The 21622-nt window shown below is 36.6% G+C and overlaps 1 protein-coding gene across 1 annotated transcript in view; it reads left to right on the top strand.

Moving 5' to 3' along the window:
- Positions 1-848: 848 nt before the first annotated feature.
- LOC107557818 (E3 ubiquitin-protein ligase TRIP12) overlaps positions 849-21622 on the top strand; it is a 60791-nt gene continuing 40017 nt past the window's right edge. The window contains exons 1-2 of the mRNA XM_016241368.1: positions 849-985; positions 4849-4878. The gene's annotated coding sequence lies outside the window, so the exon portion shown is untranslated. The remainder of the gene's footprint in view (positions 986-4848; positions 4879-21622) is intronic.

Genomic DNA, 21622 nt, shown 5'->3' with positions numbered 1-21622 from the left:
TTTAACATCATTATCAATTTTGCTGATCGGATAGGCCTATGAGAGACAATATATATATCCTCTGAGTTCAGTTCGAACTGAAATCTCCCACCACCTCCATATAATCTGTTGGTAATAAAGAGTTATGCCTAACATGACTCACAAAAATTCTTGCTATGACCATAAAACATTTATAAACACTTGTTATTTTTGGTATGCTATTATGACTGATGACAAGATATTTAACATCATTATCAATTTTGCTGATCGGATAGGCCTATGAGAGACAATATATATATTTTTTGCAATGCAGGTAAATGCAAAAATGTACCACCACATTCAAATATTTGTCCCTTACAGTGATTACAGAGGAATCATCATTTCATGTACTTCTAAAAGCCTCCTTTTGTGTGATAACACACTGGTAGAAGTCTTTAGTGGGGGATGGATTCAAAAGTATCTCACTCAGCAGGGACGCCATATTTGGACGCTATGTGGTTACCACGACAACAGACACACCAAAATGATCTCGTTCCCTACAGATATCGATTTTTATGTAATCACACGTCTTGTGTGAAACACGTACGATAAACAGTCTAAAATAATAATTAAAAAGTTGACATAAAATTATGTGAGGGTGAACGGGTTTTTTAAGAAAGGGGGGGGGGGGGGGGGGCAGAGCCTGGCGGGTTGATATTATGAAATTCTGACGTACTTTGCTGATGCACTAGTGATGTATTCATTAAAGCACGGGGTTAATGATGAAACGACCCGTATTAAGTAACTCCAGTGAGCGTTATCATCGTCGACAAGGTGGCTGGTAAGGCTTTCCCGCGCCGGTTGTTGTCGTAATCCTTGTTCTTTAGTGTAGGAAGTAGTGCGTGGCGGAAGCACGGAGCGCTGTGGGAGCGGAGGTGATGCGGCAGTTCGCAGGTCGCTCAGCTGATGAAGGTAAAGCTGCTGCTGCTGCACTGTCTAACAGCTACTACAACACTGGAACAAATAGGTAATTACAACAACACCAACATATGCACATATATATTTAACGTCAGTTTCCGGGAATCGGCTTGCATCGCGTCGGAGCCCTTCGTGTGAATCAGGAGTCGTGTAACACGAGTGAGAAAAGCCAGACGAAACAAAAAAAATGGTTTCCAGTTGTCATCCCTCGAGCCCTTTTCCTGTTTCTGTGTTGTGTAGTAGTTTTATATATTTAAGGAAGACACTTTGTTGGCATTGATGTGATGGTAGATACAAGAAACCACTCGAATCCTTTATTAATAACGTTTGTGAGGCATCAAAAGGGAATTGAGACTCTACAAATATAACGTTACAGGAATTATAACCATTAATACCGAGAGATCAGCATCGAAGTAGTACAACGTGTAAGACCACTCGTTTTCTGCTAGCTATTTATTGGATAGGCCAATTTAGAGATGAGCTAAATATGATTAATAATACGATGGCCCACGAACTAGAAGCAAACGAGAAACGAATACAAGTTTCCTTCTTTATTTGTTGGTAATGGCACGAAGTGTCTGGTTAAAATGGAGGAAGTTTGCATCCATCGCTAGTGATGCTTTTCCTGCGGTCTCCAGTCGTGTTGAGGTGAGATGTTGATTAGTGTAGTTCGCTGGTGCTAGTAGTTTGTTTACGTCTTCAGTCACTTTGACCTGATCTTGGCCGCATACACGTCGACAGGAGACCGGCTTTGCTCTTTAGCTTTACCACATGTAGGCCAAATACTGACAACAACGGTACAATCTTGATCTTTTTAGTACTATTGTGTTGATTGTTCACATGATACGGTGTTTTGTCTTTGCTGTTGTAATTAATAGCGGTTGTTTGTTGATAATCGCTTGTCACGCTTCGTCCCTTCAGCAGATTAGCATCGGTTAGCCGTGCTAACACCAATAACAGCTTAAGACAAAACTGGGCGATTTTTCTTAGTCGGCGCTTGAAACTATTCAAGGCTGCCTGCCAGTTTTAAAGGCGTTGTTAATTTGAGTAACTAAGGTGCCCTGCTGTTTTCGAGTGTTTTGTTGAACTTAGCATGGCTAGCATTAGCTGGTTCTGACTATCACTTTGACTCGGCGAACTTCACTTTGGATCGCTCTTCATCGCGTGTTGTCTCCTGTGGTGCTTTGCAACAACTGTGGCGACGTAGTTTTGAACGTGTATGCGTTTTTATAGCTGATTTGAATGAGGAAAGCTACTATGCACAGTGCCACAATAACGCGAGACCGGTGTGTGAGGCCTCGGGAGCGTGGAGACCAACCGATCTGGCTGTATTTTGTTTATTTGTATCGAGCGTGACGTTAACGTACTCGTTCGTGTGATTTGCTCGCGTTGGGTCAGTAAGCGGGTCGCGGCTGATTGGAGTTTGTTTCGTGGACTGGGCAAAATAAACAAAAGGATCGGCTCAGGCCTGTTCTGAGAAACGGCCTTCATAATCATGTCGTATTTTCATGTCGGGAGTCCAAACACACACACACCAGCACAAAGCTGCGCTTGAGTGGATCTAATGTTGGGTTTGTATTATGTTTATGGTCGTTTGAAGGAATTCAACTCGATGTAAGTTCACCCTCTCTTCAGGGAAGTAACGTTAGAAGTCTGTGTGCACAGGGTATTTTTGACATGTTTGGGGCAGTTCGTTGAGTGTTATGAGGCGTTATGGTCGAAATGAACGCTTCTCTTGTTCGGTTCTGTAAAGGCGGACGTAACGTTACACGGTGCGATTCTTGCTGTCGTAAGAGCTCGCAGGCGATTTTTTTCTGTCGGGAGAAAATCGCAGATGCTCGCGGTTCGTACCGTGTGAGAAGAATTACGGGCCGATCCGAGACGTTACGAGCCCCTCCCGATAATTTTCAAACTTGTCAAAAAAAAATCGGATGCTGTCTGTTTAAATTCGTGGCGTATGTGCGGTTGAACGAGACGATTTGGCGAGCCGTCTGAAGTTGACCAATCAGAAGATGACAAAAACCATATTCTATAATCATTTTAGTTTAATTATACAGTTCTATTTTTTTAATTTATTCCGAATGTGCCAAATTTGCCGTTCAGCGTTATGAATGAATATGCCTGTTGTATTTCCGGCAGAAATTCAGAAATGGCCTACTCCCTCAATTTCAATTTATTTTTATTTCGAACTATTAAAAATACAAAAGGAAAAAAAAAAAACACATAATACATACCAATAATTAAAAAAAATCTACAAATATAAATTATGATTATTATTATTTTTGACATATATTCAACCTGTTCGAAATAAAAAAAGGGTAGGTAGAAGTCCTAGGCTTATTAAATCCTACCCTCAGTAATTACCAATACCAAATCACAATCAGCCATAATAAATCAGACATACCATTTTGAATAATACAAAAATACTAGTCCAAATTACGTCCTACTTTATCTATCTGTTAAGATAAAGAAGACAAACAGAAACAAAATCAAGCAGCATTAACAACAAGGTTGAAATTCTCACCCTCACCCCCCCACTTCTGTATTTATCAAAAATAAATCTTTTATACCTACTTTTAAATTGCAACATATTAACACTTTCTTTGATATATCCGTTTAATCTATTCCACAATATCACCCCACAAATCGAAATACACATACTTTTGAGTTTTGTCCGTGCATTTTGCTGTCTCGCATTTAAAGCCCCTCTCAAAGTCCCTCGAGTTCTTTATGAAGAACAGAAAGTCCATGCTTTTCTCTGCTTTTCAACCATTCTCTTAGCCTTGTCCTTTCTCTTCGTGTTTTTTTTTTGGACGTCACAAGCCACCTGCCACAAAGAAAACTATTTCGTCCTCAGAATCCATATTTTTATGAATGGCGCGAAACGTAATGCTTACGTTAGAGTTTGTAAATTCGTGTCGTGTGTGACTGCCTCCGTACGATTTTCGGATAAACTCAATCGTGACATGTGCTAGAGCTCACGACCTTCCGACCTTCAGAATCGCACCGTGTACGCCCGCCTTTAATGTTTGGGTTTGGAATCGTAGATTTGACGTCTAGTAGTTTGAACGTCGTGGACATTGCTTAGTTTGCTGAAGTAGCGTTTAATGGTGGTGTCGTTGAGAGGAGGAAGGCCTGTCGGCTCGTTTGAACATAAATATTCCTTAGCTACATCCTCACTTTTAAACTGAATTTTGTTTCTTAACGGCTGTCTTTCAAAACCTCGCGAGCTGACGACCTAGACATTATTTTTATGCTTCACGGTCACGTTTCGGACATTCAGTTAGTCTGTTTGTGTATGCATTGTATGTGCATATGTTCACTCGTAAAATGTTGTTAATATGGATATAAATTCTCGGTTTATAGTGACATTGACGTAGTCTTGAATGAAAACCGCAACAACAAAGCTCTTATCTCCTCATATGTAATACAAAAGCATCATACTTAATGTGTTATTTACAATAACCGAATAGTGAATGTGTTCATATAAAAGAAGTGAGTTGAAGGGGCAAAATTAGTAATGCTTTAAATAAGCTAAGTTTATTAAGTTAAAATGTGTTCTAGCCATGTCTATGTAGCTGAATGTGGTCTCTTTTTATAATCTTTAAAGTCGTCTAGAGGTATAGCATAACTAAGTCTACTCAACGTTTCTAATTATATTTTCATTTGAGACTAGTTCTTTGTCTTTGTAAAATGTCTTGCATATTGTCAGTGAATGACATATGGCATTGATTTTGACTATATTACTGAACAAAATGGCTGCCAGCTTTGTCTGCAGTTGTAATTTAATTCATCTATGATTTTACGTTGTCATCATTAAATGGAATAACACATTTGACTAAAATCACCTTTTTTTTTTTACCCTTTCACCCCTCCTTCCTTCCCCCATTATTGTCCCCCTTGTCGCCCTAGGCTGCTGGTTGGGGCATTTGCACACGGCTGGTAAGTTCGCATAGTGTTTGCCGTTCCCTTCATGCTGTCAAGGTGGGTCCAGTGAGGGGACAGGTGTGGAGGAGATGGGGGTTAAACAGGAAATTGACAATCTTGGTTTGGCAGTCAAGTTTCTTGAAATCCAGAATATATGGCTTGTGAAGGTGAAGCTGTTTTTTTTTTTACGTTATTCAGATTCTTTGTTTTAAGTGTGCAGCACTTAGATTTGGTAAATGTGGAAAAACTTTGGTAGTTCAGTATGAAGATGAGCAAGCTTGCTGTGAAGAAAGTGGTAGTTCTAACTGTGTTAATGGTCAATTGACTTAAAAAAAGCAACATAATCTAGGCAATTACCTTTTTTAAATAGATTGTTGTGTTTTTGGCAATTTGGTAATTGAGTTACTAGTAAAGTCAGCATGAAATTAAAATGGACCCTATTTCCTTAATACAGTTCCTGGTTTTGTGTAAGGAAACTGATTCATCAGAGCACATTTGAGCCTTTTTTCTTTCATCAGAATGTGATGACTTGCTGCACCTCTGAAACAGAGTTTCCTTATTTTTCAAACCCTCTAATCCACTGGTTCTCAATTCCAGTCCTGGGGACCTAGGGCTGCACGATTAATCGAATGCGATTGTCATGCTCACTTTGTTAGTAAAGCCGTTTCTGTAATCAGCAGGAAATCATCATCACGTGCTTTCAGATGGAGCAGGATTTACTACACATAACCATAGTTCACTGACAAGTTACGCAAAAGTTGCGCGATTCTGAAATCGAAGAAATCGTTCGCGATAATGACAGCTGTTTGCATAGCTTCTCAGTGAACTACGGCTCTGTGAAGTAAATGCTGCTCCATCTGAAAGCAAGTGAAAATACCACATTTAATAACATATTTTTACTCCAAACTCACTTCATAACGTCAGTTGAGTGTTTGAAATAAATCCTTCTGTGAGATGATGTGGCTTATTACACAGAATAAGGCACGCAACATATTTCATAGTATTTAAGCAGTGATAAAGGCATTGCATTATAAATACACTTTATTTTAATGAAAATTATAATAATAAGAACTCCGATAAACCGTATATTGCCGTAGTCGTGTGTTTATTAGTCACGTTGAATCAATGAAAGCAGTTGAATCTTATTTATTCAGCTGCAGGATAGGCATTTTCTGGGTTTCTTCTGCGAGGCGTATTTGGAGTTTCAGCGCGAGAGCGCCCTCTGGCCTTTGGATGGAGATTTACTGCTGATCATAGAACCGTGCTTCACTGAAAGATAAGCATTACAGTCGCAGCTTCTGTCGAATCACGATCTCGATTCCATTTCGATTTATCGTGCAGCCCTATGGGGACCCCCCTACATTTTGCATGTCTCCCTTATTGAACACACCTGATTTAGATTATCAGCTCATTAGGAGAGAGATCCATGAACTGAACTGAGTGTGTCTGATAAGATAGACATACAATATGTGCAGAGCAGTGGGTCCCGAGGATTGGAATTGAGAACCACTGCTCTAATCTAATCAGCTGTCCATAGAGACAAATTTTCATGATCCAATCAATTCCTGATGGATGGATAAATAGAAAAGGTGTATATGAAAAGAAAAAGTATTTATTCATTTTGGACTCTTCGAATGACAGTACAGTCTCTCCTGTATTACAGAGTTGCTCTTGCTTCTTTATTCTTTCTTTCAGCAGGCCTCAGGACCAGTTTTATTTTTCTTGATTATTTGATTTGGGCTGTGGAGCTGATCCTGTGTCGGTTATGACAGGGGTAAAGTAATTAAAGCCATTTGTTTCTCCTCCCAGCATGGAGTCGGTGGCAATTGTAGGAACCGGCATCTTTAAGACTACTGAATATTTAGATTAACTTAGTGTGTTTGAATAACAGTAGCCTGTTCAGACAGTTTTCCCCTATTTTTTAAATAATGGGACTAACATTAGATAGATAGATAATTATAAAATGGTACAGGAAGCCAAAAAATTGAAATCGTGAACCGCATGAATTGGTTTATTTGTTAGTGATCGTTACATGTTTTTTTTTAAACCTGTGGGCTGTTCTGTTCTTCAACATGATTGTGTAATAGCATAAACAGTTTGGTTTTTGGGAAAGTTAAGTTGAGTTTCTTAGCCTATTCATAGTTTTCACGTGATGTCACATCCTTACAGGAACACCCACATGGAGGGCAAACAAGGCTTTCCTCCACTGTCCGCCAGTTATTTTTATGAGGTTTGCATTAAGTAGTAATGTAGTAAGACAGTGATATTCAAAGGCCAAATTCAGTATACACCTTATTGATGATGCATACTTTGTACAGGCAAGCAGATGAACCCAGAATATAAACGCAATGTGCAAAGTTTAATATTAAATGTTTTCCCATTGAAAACCATTTAGCGCATTGCGTTCATATTCTGGGCTCATTTGCATGCCTGCATAAAGCACGCCTCATCAATAAGGTGTGTACTGAATTTGATCTTTTAATATCACTGAGTACGTTTACATGGATAACAATAATCCGATATTAACACGATTAAGACAATACTAGGGATGTAACGATTACTGGTTTGACGATAAATCATGATAAAATTCCCAACGGTTAGTATTACAGTTTCATATTTTAATTATCCTTAAAACCGTATTAGATTACCGTGATTTGAGCAACTCGTGATAAATAAATACTGTCCAGCATAAAGCACAGTTTTCAGTAACAGTCTCATGTGCGCACGGCACACAGAGTAGTTTCATTTTGAGTGAAAACAGGCCGGAAAAGCTGGGAGGTTTTAAAAGAGTGCTAAGGGAATTATACAAATGAATATATGAACAAATTAATTATATGAATGTTCCTCGGAAGGTTCTGACTGTCTTCAGAAACGATTCAATGGCATTTTGTTTTCATCTTCGCTCCGTGTAATACTTAAAGGAAGTGTTCTTAATCGCAATACTGCTTTGTCCACGGAGGTTATGGGGAAACGGCTTTTCCATAAGCTCCACCTGCTGTCAGCGAGTGGATTTACAGAGACTTATATTTACATTCAGCCTGTGTGGATTTTCTGTCTGGCCAAAAATGGACTGAATTTGTATGCCCTGCTGTAAATTGACTGGTTGATGAAAAACAAGCTTATGTGGATTCTACACATTTAAACAATTCAGATAAGTTACCTAGAATTATCTGCTCCATAAATAAAATACATAACATGCTATTAAACTGTTGTCAGTCAAGTTGTCATTTAAAATCCGAACATCATTGGTAATGTTATTGTTTTAGTGATTATGCAAGCAAACAAGTCATTTTTTTTGTTGTTTGTTGATTTTTAAATATAAAAAATATAAAATATAAATATAAAAGCAACTTATGTAAACACCTTAATCATAATATTGTCTTATTCAGAATAATCAGATAAGTTACCTAGAATTATCTGCTCCATAAATAAAATACATATAATCATTTATTAATCAATTATCATTTTGATTTATTTAAAGGCTGAAATGTGAGGTTTACCTTTTTATGAAACTTTTTCAAAGCTTTATTTGAACATTTACATGAGATATTTGAACATGCTGTTAAACTGTTGTCAGTCAAGTTGTCATTTGAAATCCGAACATCATTGGTAATGTTATTGTTTTAGTGATTATGCAAGCAAACAAGTCATTTTTTTTGTTGTTTGTTGATTTTTAAATATAAAAAATATAAAATATAAATATAAAAGCAACTTATGTAAACACCTTAATCATAATATTGTCTTATTCAGAATAAGGTAAATAATTAGATTACTGATGTCCATGTAAACATACTCATTGTTTTAAAGGCACTTTGTGTTTTCACATTAAAGGTTTTAGAATGTTTGTTTTTAGTGATTGAAGTATTGTGGCGGGTGCTTTATATCGATTGCTAATGGCCAAAACTTGCATTTTGTTCACATATCTTTGTTTTATTCTTTTGAGAAGTGATCTAAATATTGTTGGATTTGAACTAGGGATGGAACAGAAAAAAAATCAAACCGTACGGTTCTCCACACACGGTTCGGCACGTGCTAGGACCGCAGTTTAACTTCAATCTGACAACGCATCTGTGATATGGTTTGCTATAAATAACACTTAAAACAAACAAGGTTCGGCTAATATATGTTTCTGTTGATGGATGCGCATTCTGGCTTTCCAATACATTACTACAACAACAACAGAGATGAAAAAAAAAAACGTGGACAAAATATTTACTGTTGTTCAATGCGAGCTCCGTATGCTGGAATATGAGCATTATTCCGTCATCACCCGGGTGCTGATAGCGCACACGCACAGGTGAGATCTGAACAGAACACGTTGATATCTGTGTTTAAGCTAAACTCATTTACGCTTTGCCAGTTTAAACATTTAAGATCCAGAGGACGCGAGCTCACGCGCGCAGTGAGAAGATTTATGCGTGCGCTCATCCGAAGAGCGCAAACCCGCACCTCAGAGCGTGCAGATATTAAGCTCTCTCTGAAGTATTGTTTAAATGGACAAATTCACACAAAAATTGTCAAAATGCCCGTCTTGGTTAATATCCTATAGCAGACAGCCAGCTGCAGACGTACTGTATCAGTGCATTCTCTTAAAGTGACAGCACTTTCTTAATATTAATCAAACCGCAACAACAAAGAAATCACTCACTGCTCTTGATTGAATAGCTTTTGTAACTTTAATAAAGCTTAGTCTTTAATTTATACAGTCAAATATGCAATGCTGTTTTACATTTCATTACTTTATTCAATTTCTGTACCTAAAAACTAATGTTAGACCTACCAAAAAAAAAAAAAACTGAATATCACGGTTTATTTTATTTGTATCTTTACTCTATTTTATTTATTTGTGCTGTTGCTTGTAGTTAGATTATTCTTATTTTCTTTATTTTTATTTGACAGTATAGTTTTTGCCTAAACATTGCACATACCGAAACCGTGCCTCTTAAACCGTGACACAAACTGAACCGTTCCACCCCTAATTGGAACGGATAGAAAATTGACGGGCTTGTGCTGCAGTTCTATTGATGTTTTCCCCGCCAGGTCTTCGAGCCAGTCACGTGACTGAAAACTATGAATTGGTTGTAAAATACTGCTTTTGAATGCATTGCAGTGGTTATGTGATACCTTGATCAAGTCATTTGACAGTTTAAAGGTGGGATGCCATGGCACTTTGGTAGTAATTTTTCTATTCATTCCTAAATTAAAGGCCCTGATATACTTCAAACGAAGTTCTTTTTCGTTTTTCGTTTGAGGGCAAAAAGAAGTTTGAAAAGGCTAAGCCACTGTATACTGTTTTCGAACATTCCGACACCCCCGCGGTGCTGGAGGCGGGGTTGTAAACATGTCACGCCGCCCGCGTGTACCCCCTAAACACAACCACGATGGCGGCTGTGAGAGAAGAACAGTTTCGTTACATCTGGCAGTAGCATTGATCTGTTCAATGGCAAAGAAAAAGAACTAGAACAAATGAGGTGGTGTGTGCATCCACTTAACGAAAACAGAAATAATGATGGCGAGTTTGCCCTTTTTATTCAGCAAATGCGGAGCACAGATGAGGAAGTGCATTTTTCATACTTCAGAATGTGCGCCGTGCGGTTTGACGATCTCTTGAAAAGGGTATCGCCATATGTGAAACATGCAAAACCGCACAGGACACATATTTCCACTATGGAGAGATTGGCCTTGACACTCCCGAGTACGTCAAAGAAGGCGGAGTTCCAGAACACACCCACCGACTGCATAATCACCATGGACCAATGGTAGCTCAAAGGTGTTTAGGAGCCAAAACGAACTCCCCCAAAAAGTTTGCTTTGGTGAGCTGTTTCGAACTGCCAAAACGAACTCAAAATTAACTTTGTTTCGGCCTGATTTTTTCCGAAATGAAGTCATTCCAGTTCGTTCTTTGATTTCGTTTGAAGTATGTAGGGGCCTTAAGACATCAGGATCTTTTTTAATGTAGTTCTTTATAAATGTCTGCCTTTTTAGTTGGGGTGGAACAGTTCAACTTACTCACGGTTCGGTTTGTATCACGTTTAAGAGTCACGGTTTCGGTATGGCTATGTTTAGGCAAAAACTATACTGTCAAATAAAAATAAAGCAAATAAGAGTGATTTCTTTGTTGTTGCTGTTTGATTAATATTAAGAAAGTGCTGTCACTTTAAGAGAATGCACTGATCCAGTGCACTGATACAGTACGTTCAGCCGGCTATGTCTGCAATAGGATACTTACCAAGACAGGCATTTTGACATGATTTTTGTGTAAATTTGTCCATTTAAACACTACTTCAGAGAGAGCTTAATAATTGCACGTGTTTTGAGGCGCGGGTTTGCGCACTTCGGATGAGCACGCACAAATCTTCTCACTGCGCGCGTGAGCTCACGTCCTCTGGCCTTTAAATGTTTAAACTGGCAAAGCTTAAATGAGTTTAGCTTAAACACAGATATCAACGTGTGCTGTTCAGGTCTCACCTGTGCGCACGCGCTATCAGCACCCGGGTGATGACGGAATAAATGCTCATATTCCAGCATACGGCATTCGCATTGAACAAAAGTGAATATTTTGTCCACGTTTTTTTTTTCTTTTTTCATCTCTGTTGTTGTAATGTATTGGGAAACCTGAATGCGCATCCATCAACAGAAACATATTAGCCGAACCCTGTTTGTTTTACGTGTTATTTATAGCAAACCATATTACAGATGCGTTGTCAGATTTAAGTTGAACCGCGGTCCTAGCACATGTGATGAATCGTGTGTGAAGAACCGTACGGTTCGATTTTTTTTTTTCCCACGAACCGTTCTACCCCTACTTTGTAGTATAGATTAAGTTTGCAGATCTTTCAAGAATCAAGACAAGCATGTGTGTTTGAGAATTTATATGCATAGGAATAAGAAATAAAATATTTTAGCTGTTAATCAGTCTGGATATATTCTGGAAATCTGACAACGACTGCCTCATAAATGTTGTTTATTATGCTCCAATAGTGTTAAAAATAGCTTATTTGTTAGGCTAGACCAGCCAATGCACATGTGCAGTCTCAGAATGCTGACTGTTTCAATAGCAGCCAGAGCTTCTAACGGCAGCTGCAGTGATGCGATGACTTTACCAATTGACCCTTTGCAAAACCCCTTTCCCCTTAGTTACTGCTGCTATGTCCGACAAGCCATGGCACTCATGCCAGACGTCATGTTCTCATACAGTGAAAAATACATCGCGGAGCAAAGAGGACATTGACAACATGCCAACAGACAAGACCGAGCAGGTTACTTTTGATATGAAACAAAGTCTCTGCTTTCAAATTTTGCCCTTTTTAAAGAAATTCAAACAATAAATACCATTTTGTGGCACTTTAATGTGTTGTGACATCATTGTAGCATCTCAGTTCAAACAGCACATGAACTGATCATCTCTTCTGCTTTACTAGTTTTATAGCATGAAATAAACATGAATGAACATCATAAGGTATCTTGTTTCAATCGCGGAAAGACATCAGTATATAACATTTTTTCAAGATCAAGTCCACTGACGTTAATCTACTGTCCTGTCTGGTTTGTTTGGCAGACATATTCGGCATTATGATTGGTCAGATCACCTGTAAATTCAGCTCCCAGGGAAAAGGTCAATTGGCAATTGGCTCTTTTATTGAGAAGGTGGAACTATTCTGCCATATTGCGCATTGCACTTTTTCCCCATTCATAAATAATAGGAGTGCACCGTCTTTGGTATATCTAAAGTCTTTGTGGGTTTTGAAATCTGGTTTTCTTTAGTTTCAGTGTACTAGTCATTTCCAGTAACTAGAGGAGCTTTTGACCAATGTCATTTGTTGTCAATCCATGAATCAACTTGGTCCCAGAGTTTGAGCGTTCTGTCCTGAGAGGAGCTGTGTTTAGCGGCAGGAGCATCCATATTTAAAGTGACATTTGGCCTAAGAAAAATGTATGTAGGTTAAGAATCCATAAATTTCTGTCCTCCCTTGACATGAGACAAATGTTGCATTGTAGACTTATATTTTGTACCACATAAGTTGATATAGAGTTCTGTAGACTCATATGAACCTCTCATAAGTCAGACCTAATTTCATATAAGCGCATTCACATTTTGTTAAAGTAAACATGAGACCCATTTGATTTTAAGTGAAACAGGAAATTTAACAAGATAAAATTGGGACTTGATCATGAGCTGTGGGTGAAACAGTTGTATGGATCATAGAGATGTGAATGTTTGCAAAAGCTTGCTGTCTATGGGAGGGTCAGAGAGCCCTCATATTTCATCGAAAATATCTTAAATTGTGTTCCGAAGATGAACAAAGGTCTTGCGGGTTTCACAAGGTTGAGTAATTAATGACAGAATTTTCATTTTTGGGTGAACTAACCCATTAAGTGTTTATTTTAATTATAATTGAGTTTTGACTAACTGTTAGCAGTTTTTCTAAAAATAGCACTCTCAGAATAGTGATCTGCACCGTTTTATACCGATTATGCCCTAATAACTTGATAATATGTAAATGCTTTAAATGGTGTTCTTTTATCAGGAAACGGTTGGAAACACATTTTGCTCTGCATGTGCATAAACACCTTTAGCAGCATTCTGGCAGTTTGTTCACATGTAAGTTTGTGCTTTTACTTGAAAACTGAAGAAAACTCTATTGGTTAATTTGTCAGGGTTTTATAATGAGTTAGTTTTTCATGGTGGTCAAGAGTTTGGTAGATGTAAATAGACTCAGTTGAACACATTTCACCATATTTAATTTGTGGGGGCTTCAGATGAAGTTATTGTACATTCTTCAAAATAACTTTTATGTTCAACAGAAGAAAGAAACTCATTCAGGTTTAAAACAACTTAAAAATGAGTAAATGATAACAGAATTTTCAGAATATTACGTGTTTACTTATTATTTAATAACAGATAAAATGATGACAAAGATTATCCTGAAAAAAGGTGATATGATATTTTTGCCATATCGCCCACCCCTACTTAGCACACATTTCTTTCCTAAATTCACATGAGATTGTGTGGAGCAGCATTTTGTGTGAGCCGAGCAACTAAAAACAACGGATCATGAACTACTTGTGTAAATGTTCAGCGCTTCACTCTAAAATCAGACTAAATTTATTGTTTTTTTTGTAAACTTTCAGTTTGTTTGCAGGAATGTAACGGCAAGAGTGTTTACCCTCCACTTACTGACAGTAGTAAGATGATAGAAAAGTGACCCATTTATTACAAATGACCGCCGATACTTTTAGAAGAAATGTTGAAACAATGAAATTAGTTGCTATAGAATATTCGTCGAATTTAAAATAAAAATCCACATTCGAATGCAAAAACGTTACAGCAGCCTTATCGGTGGTGCACGACATGTGATGACGATGTAAGTGTCATAGCATTTTAATGTTTTTGTTAGCCTATCCAGTTGAACCCACTAGATGCGGCACTGCTGCATTGTTAATTACAAATATTGCGGGGAAAAGAGAACATCAATGCGGAGAAAATCTTGTTTACGTCAAAACTGAAATCAAGCCATTCACACAGAACGCATTTTTCGCGAATTTTCTAGAGGGACATCTATCACTGTTGCACTCGCGTCTCGCACAAAAGAGCAGCATGTTTTTAAAGCCATGTAAAATTAATGCAAGTTTAACTTTGAAAAAACATATCGAGACTTTTTCTGATTTTTTTCTCCATCCCACTGCAACTCGTGTTATTAAATGAAAAATGTACTCTTGTGTGATTGGCTTTCAGCCTTTTGTATTAAACTATGAATGCATGCATGTTTCTTTTTTGTTTATAGTTGTTTAAGCAACTTAATTCTAATTGGTTTATAGATTAGTTTATAGATCTAGAACATACAGTATTAAACATTTCTGACTTTCTTCATGACTGCACAGACAAAATCATTGATAATTGTCAACTCAAGGGCATAGTTTTGATCGGAATACATCATGTTGTCTAGTCACATAAGTCCTTTCAACACACAAAAATCTCATTGTTTCCAAAAAAGCTTCATGGTTGAATTTGTCTGTCGTTTGTCTTAGCAAAGTGCGACTTGAGTAGATCAAGGCTTGAGTCTTTATCCCCATTAGAGTCCACTGACGCAGTTTGCCATAGTCTTTCATTTCGATTATTTCTCCTAATCATGCACCCCCACTTAAGTGATGGTTCTATAGGATGCCATCTCACAGACTCACAGGATAAAGGTGTGTCTCTGCAGTGTCCTAGTGGTTGATGGTTAGGGTTGGGTATCGTTTGAATTGTATCGATTCCGGTTCTGATTCTGCTTATCGATTCCGATTCTTATCAATTCCTAATTCCGATTCCAATAAGATAAAAAAATCCATTAAACAAATTTTAAGTCAAATATTTAGATGTCAAACATATTTATTCTGTTTTATGTCTATGGTTTTATCAAAAAAATATCACAGAAAAAACAACTAGACTACTATAAATTTCAAACATTAAATTGTTAAATACAAGTAAACAAATTAATTAGCAATAGCAAAAATAAATAAAACTGAACAAATGTCAGGTACAGAAATGGAACATTAATTAATGATAGGCAGCACATTTATTAGATGGCTGTCTCTTTAACACCGAACACGCACAGATCTAAACATGCAAGCACTGTCACCGACAGCAAGTTTAGTTTTACTTTTCTTTTTGTTTTACTTTTTCATTTTGAAAAGCTTGTTATCTTTGCCGTTTACTAGGGCTGTGTATCACCAGCAAAGATACGATACATACCACGATACGGGACTGCACTGAATTTCACCTCAGAAGAATTTAGTAAAACAGCTGTTTATTAAACACTGCATACCACAGGGCCGTTGATAACTATTGGCAGAACAGGCACTTGACCTCTGCATTATGAAGGGCCTCTATAACTGTACCACAGTACAATAGCCTATAGGTTTCATGTTTACATTGTGCACTCCCCACCCTACAATATTCTGATTGGTTTGCATCTTGTTTTTAAGCCCATAAATAATAATGTACTCGTTCTAATAAATTTATATTTTAATGTACTCATTCTAATATATTAAAATCATCTTAACATTGCTGGTAGGTTATCATTGCACAAATCAACACACTCTCTACGTTTAAAAAAGAAAAATGAGAAGAGTTCTAAACTAATGCGCTGCCTTCACTGTAGCTCACGCACACACGTTTAGTCAGATCACTCTGCGCGTGCACAGACATTCTTTAGACAAAGTTTTTAGTGCTGCCCCGCAATTTGATCAATAAAGTAACTTAATCTCTGAAGAGCTACATTATCTTTCTCAACAAGGAGCTGGTAAACATCATTGTATCTAAAGGAATTAAAGCCACAGCTTCACTGTTAATAGAGAAATGCGGCAAAACGGTGGTAATTCATACATACACAGCCTCTCTCTCTCTCTCTCTCTCTCTCTCTCTCTCTCTCACAGATCAGATTTCACACGACTTTTTTTTTTCTTACAAAGTGAGGTTTAAGACATAAATAAATGTGTCCTTTTATTATTGCTTGGACAAAATGCTGCATGTTTCTTTGTGAAATTGAAATATAACACTATAATAATATACTAATACAGCACTTGTATATTATTGCTCTTTTGTTGGTTTTGATTGCTTCTATTGTCCTCATTTTTAAGTTGCTTTGGATAAAAGCATCTGCTAAATAACAAAATTTAAATATAATGTAAATGTAAATAACAAAACTAAATTAAGATTTTAAAACAAGCCCCAAATCAAATAAATAAGTAACACAAAAAAAATAAATGTCTTCATATAAACAAAATAAGGCTTTGTCTGTTCTCTTTCCATTTAAAATGAGGCAATCATTTCCAAACAATGATATAATTGTTTAATAATCATTAAACATAATAATAATAATAATCATTATCCAAACAAAGATGCTGCATACATGCAACATGAGGATTTTTTAAATCTAAATTACGTTGTATAATTTAGAAATGATACAAAAACATAATGGTTTGACTTCAGTTTTGTGAAACTATACATAAAAATATCTGCATGAAACACACCGCAGACGAGCTGAATGAGATGCAGATTCACCAGGAGGTGGCGCTTAAAGCGTTTCCTTGGTTTCCGCAGTAATCAAAGCAACACTGCACTTATGAACTTTAATATGCATTTTACAGAGGCAAGATGAAAAGAAAAAATACCATCTAAACTTTTCTAAAGACAGTAAGTTCCCCTCAGACATGCATTCATATAAACTCCTACCCCTAATTAAATCGCGATTTGTTTAGCATCTCAACCGATTTGAATCGTCACACATTTGAATCGATTTTTTCAACCGGCTTGTGGTTAATCGTTACATCCTTATTTGTTTCTTATTTAATTGGTTCCACATTGTTTGCTGATTTTTACTTTATTTAAACTTTGTGTCATTTATTTATTTTATTTGACATCAAGGTGTATGCCGTGCCTCCAAGCTTTCTTACTCGTTTTGATCATTAACGTTCTACATTTCTTATTTATTTATATTATAATATTATACTTATTTAGGTTATATATTATACATGTTTACTTGTTTCCTGTTTTGTATACCTATTTAAACTATGTAAGTTATTTGTTATTTTATATTAGGCATAGCCTGCCCTATAGCATGGTGTATTTTTATTTGTTTTGTTAATACAAGTTCTATGTTTTATATATATATATATATATAGGCTAAAGTGAGTTTGACGTTGTATTTTGTTGTTGCATTCAAGCAATTGACACCTAACTGCCGCTAATTCTAAAGTGAAAGTAAAATGCGCGCGGCGCTTTTAAGCTATTTAAAAGCGAAGGAAAGCGAGAAAAAGAGGGAAAATTCAAATGAACTAAAATTGAACAATTGCTTTACTCCGAATTGCCACTATTTGAAAGTGAAAGTAAAATGCGCACGCCACTTTTACAAGCTATTTAAAAGAGAAGGAAAGCGAGGAAAAGAGGGAACGCCCCCGCGGTGATACCGGTATTACCGGTGTTGTCACACGTCGATTAACCGGTGGGAAAATTTCTTCTCCGTCACAACCCTACTCTCTCTCTCTCATATAAATGAACAGGAAAATTTCTTCTCCGTCACAACCCTACTCTCTCTCTCATATAAATGAACACTTGATAAATCAGACTTTTCTGATAATAGAATATTGAATTCGAGATCGCTAAACGGTGTTCTTGTATTCAAATGAAGCGTGGTCCACTGCAGCGCACGTGCCGCGATATCGATAAAGGGCCAACTGTATCGATACATGTATTGTCAGATCTCAAACACAGCACTACTGTTTACCTCAAGTTACGCTATGGAGGCTCTCTTTATTTTTATTTTTGTATTTGATTCCTCAGTGTTTGCTAAACGTTCTGTAGTTTATTAGTCGGTATATAATACAGTACGTGGTGTATGCCATGCCTCATCTTATTCGTTTTTGTTAATAAACGTTTTGTAAGCTATTATTTCAATGTATCTTACTGTTTTATAGTTGTTGTGCTTTTTAATTTAATTTAGTCTTAAAAAGTGAAAGGTGTTTACGTAGATGTAAGCAAAACAGACAATTAACTTTTATATTTTCTTGATAAACTTGACAACAAGATCACAAATTCTAAAGTGAAAGCACCCAAAGCCCGGCTTATAACATTGCAAAATAGGAACTCCCGTTCACAAAATTCAAATCACAAATAGGGTAAACGTACTTAAGCTCACGTACCCATTAAGCACACTTCCATATTTGAGCTCAGATTATGAAAAGAAAAAATAATGTATTATCATACTTGATGTCTTAAATTGATGTGTTTGTTACTACATAGCTCCTGTAATTTCAAATAAATCAGATTATTGCACACTGAGATATGGGTCTCCATGTGTTCACACTGTCTGGTGGCCATTTTGAAAGCTGTCTAAAAACTTTCACTAAAAGAGGAGCCCTTTAAATGTGCATTTTAAAGATATTTAAGCCTTTATTTTGGGTAAGTTTCACTACTTGTTTAGTCTAATGTTTAGACTATTGAATATTATAACCTGGAGCTTGGATGTGGGAAATAATTAGTTAGATCCAAAAGATAGTGTTAGCAACACAGCACAGATGCTACAGAACACAGTTAGCTGACTAGCTGTATACGATTGTGTGCTACGCTAATAAATTACTTCACAGGCATTACTGGCTTGTACTTTTACATCCATAATATTATAAATTGATAGTTTATTGCTGGTCTGTGGTTTTAAACTGCTGTTTTTTTTTTTTTTGTTTTTTTTTAAGATTTCATATTATTTTAAGGTGAGCTTAAAGGGTGTACTACTATGAAAATCACAGATCTTCAGTGTGACATCAATAAGAAAAAGTATAATTTCATAGATATTGTTAATAGTAGTTGTTCATAATAAAATATGTATAAACTTAATACATGAGCTAGATTATTTATTTTGCAAAATCTTGTCATTTTAATAAATATTACATGAAATTTATTAAAAATAGTTTCTGCTCCCATTAAGCTCAGTGTGCTCTCTTTAAGCTCTTCCTCATTGAACGTCAATATAAATACTTCATAAATGAAATTGTTTCTGCTCCCATTAAGCTCAGTGTGCTCTCTTTAAGCTCTTCCACATTGAACGTCTATGTAAAGACTTTAAATATTAACTGATGGTTATCACTTTAAGTTAGTTAATTGATTTTCTATAGATTCTGTGAACTCAAATCTGCAGACTGGCTCTGACCTTTGGCAACTACTGTGAACTTCTCCAGACTGTAAATCAGTGGAAAATTGGGGCAAAAATTGTGTAGTGTATTCCAGCCTTAAGAGACGATAGATAAGTTGACATCCATTTAATAAGAGGCTTCATAATGAGGCTAGTTTCTGTGTTCTTCCCTGTGAATGAAATGTTTTATTGGTTTATTTTATTTTTGAATGTGTTACTTAGCTGAACATGGACTAGTCTAGATGTTGCAATTAGAGCCAGACCGATATGGGTTTTTTGGGACCGATACCGATATTAGGGAATAAAAAAAGGCAGATACCGATATATCGGCCGATATTCTTTGTGTATATTATAGTACAGTACCAGTCAAAAGTTTGGACACTTTCCCATTCGTGTGTCCAAACATTTGACTGGTACTATATATAGAATACAGCATAAACCGAATATATATACATAAACAAATATATATATATATATATATATATATATATATATATATATTTATTAACAAAATATTTTAGTTTGTCTTGTATATTTTTTCATTCGATCAGATAAGATTTTAAGCTGTCATATGGTCAAGTTACAACGTGCCCGTCAGATGTTACAATGTGTTCCACCTACGGGGCATGTTGTCACATTTCACTTACGTTTTTTGAGGGTAAATAAAGAAAAACGTATACACTGTAATTATGAAACAAAGCGACATATTTGTACTAGACAAGTGTAAAATTACCGTGGATAAAAAAATTAAAATATATTCTGAACCCCATGTGGATTTACACAAACTGAGAAAGTCAAAAAGTGTTACTTTGTGCCCCGCTCTCCCCTACCTCTGTAAATAAATACAATATAAATTCACGTCTCGCGCAATTTAATGTCGGTAGCCCCCCGGGATCGCTAGATCGTCGGCGCCGGACTGCAAATTTAACCACCCGTAACTTCCAAACCCCGGGGCCTATCCACGCGGGGGTGGTCTCATTCGAAAGAGGGCCTCGAGACGTACACTCAATTCGCGTTAGAGAGGTTTCCTTGAGCTGAAGAGATCCCCCGAATTTGGTGCGGATTCGCCACGCCGTTACAGAGATATGGCCGTTCAAAGTTTCAGTGGTTTTCCATTGACTTAAGCTTTAAAGCGTTTCATCCAGGTCGCCAGTAGCAAACAATAGAGTGCGCTCTGCTGGACAAACTAAGTAATTACACCATTTTATCTGCATTATATGTTCTGAAAAAAAAATTCATATCGGCGGCATATTCGCCGATACCGATATATCGGCGACAGGCTCATATCGGCCGATAATATCGGCAAAACGATATATCGGTCGGGCTCTAGTTGCAATGTGCTTAAATGACATTTCATGATGAATATATAACTGATCAAATTGAATGCCTTGTTGCTTGATTTTTGTGTTCTGTTTTTTTTTTGTGACTTTGTACATAAAAAAAAAATTCAATTATTCTTTAAAAAGGTTGTTTAAAATAAACAAGAATTTGTAATAAAACATGATGTGAGCTTAATGGGAACAGGGGTGTGCTTAAAGGGTACAAACATGTACCCATTAAGCACAGCCGGACTTTTTGCATTTAATGATGTATGTCTTAATTGAAATGCTTTTGTCATTTAAAATAAAATAAAATATTTTTGTGTGAGAGATTAATCTTTTATTTTAACGTAACTTTTTGTACTGATACCAATATCTTGTGCACTAAAAATTTCTCAATGTAGATTTTGGTGAGCTTAATAGGTACGTTTACCCTAATATTACTGATGGAAAAAGGCGGCGTTGAAAGTTAACCACTTTTGTTTCAATATAACTATGAACTATTATAAAATTCCATCAGCATGCATTGATTGACCAGCATGCATTGATGACCATGTTATAACGCAAAAAATAAATAAATAAAATATTGCGTCCAAATCATGTGCTCGTGAGACCAACTGAGAAACTTAGTCGCATAAAAGCGACCAGTGGGAAGAATGAGTCTGGAGCCCGGTGTAATTATATTCCATTACTCCCTTAATACATTTAATTCATGTCTACATTAACAATATAATAAAATTAGATATAAATATCCCACATTTCTGCCACAAC

Source organism: Sinocyclocheilus grahami, unplaced genomic scaffold, assembly GCF_001515645.1.
Source record: "Sinocyclocheilus grahami isolate Dianchi unplaced genomic scaffold, SAMN03320097.WGS_v1.1 scaffold621.1, whole genome shotgun sequence".
NCBI lineage: Eukaryota > Metazoa > Chordata > Actinopteri > Cypriniformes > Cyprinidae > Sinocyclocheilus > Sinocyclocheilus grahami.
This window is presented reverse-complemented; position numbering and strand designations above follow the sequence as displayed.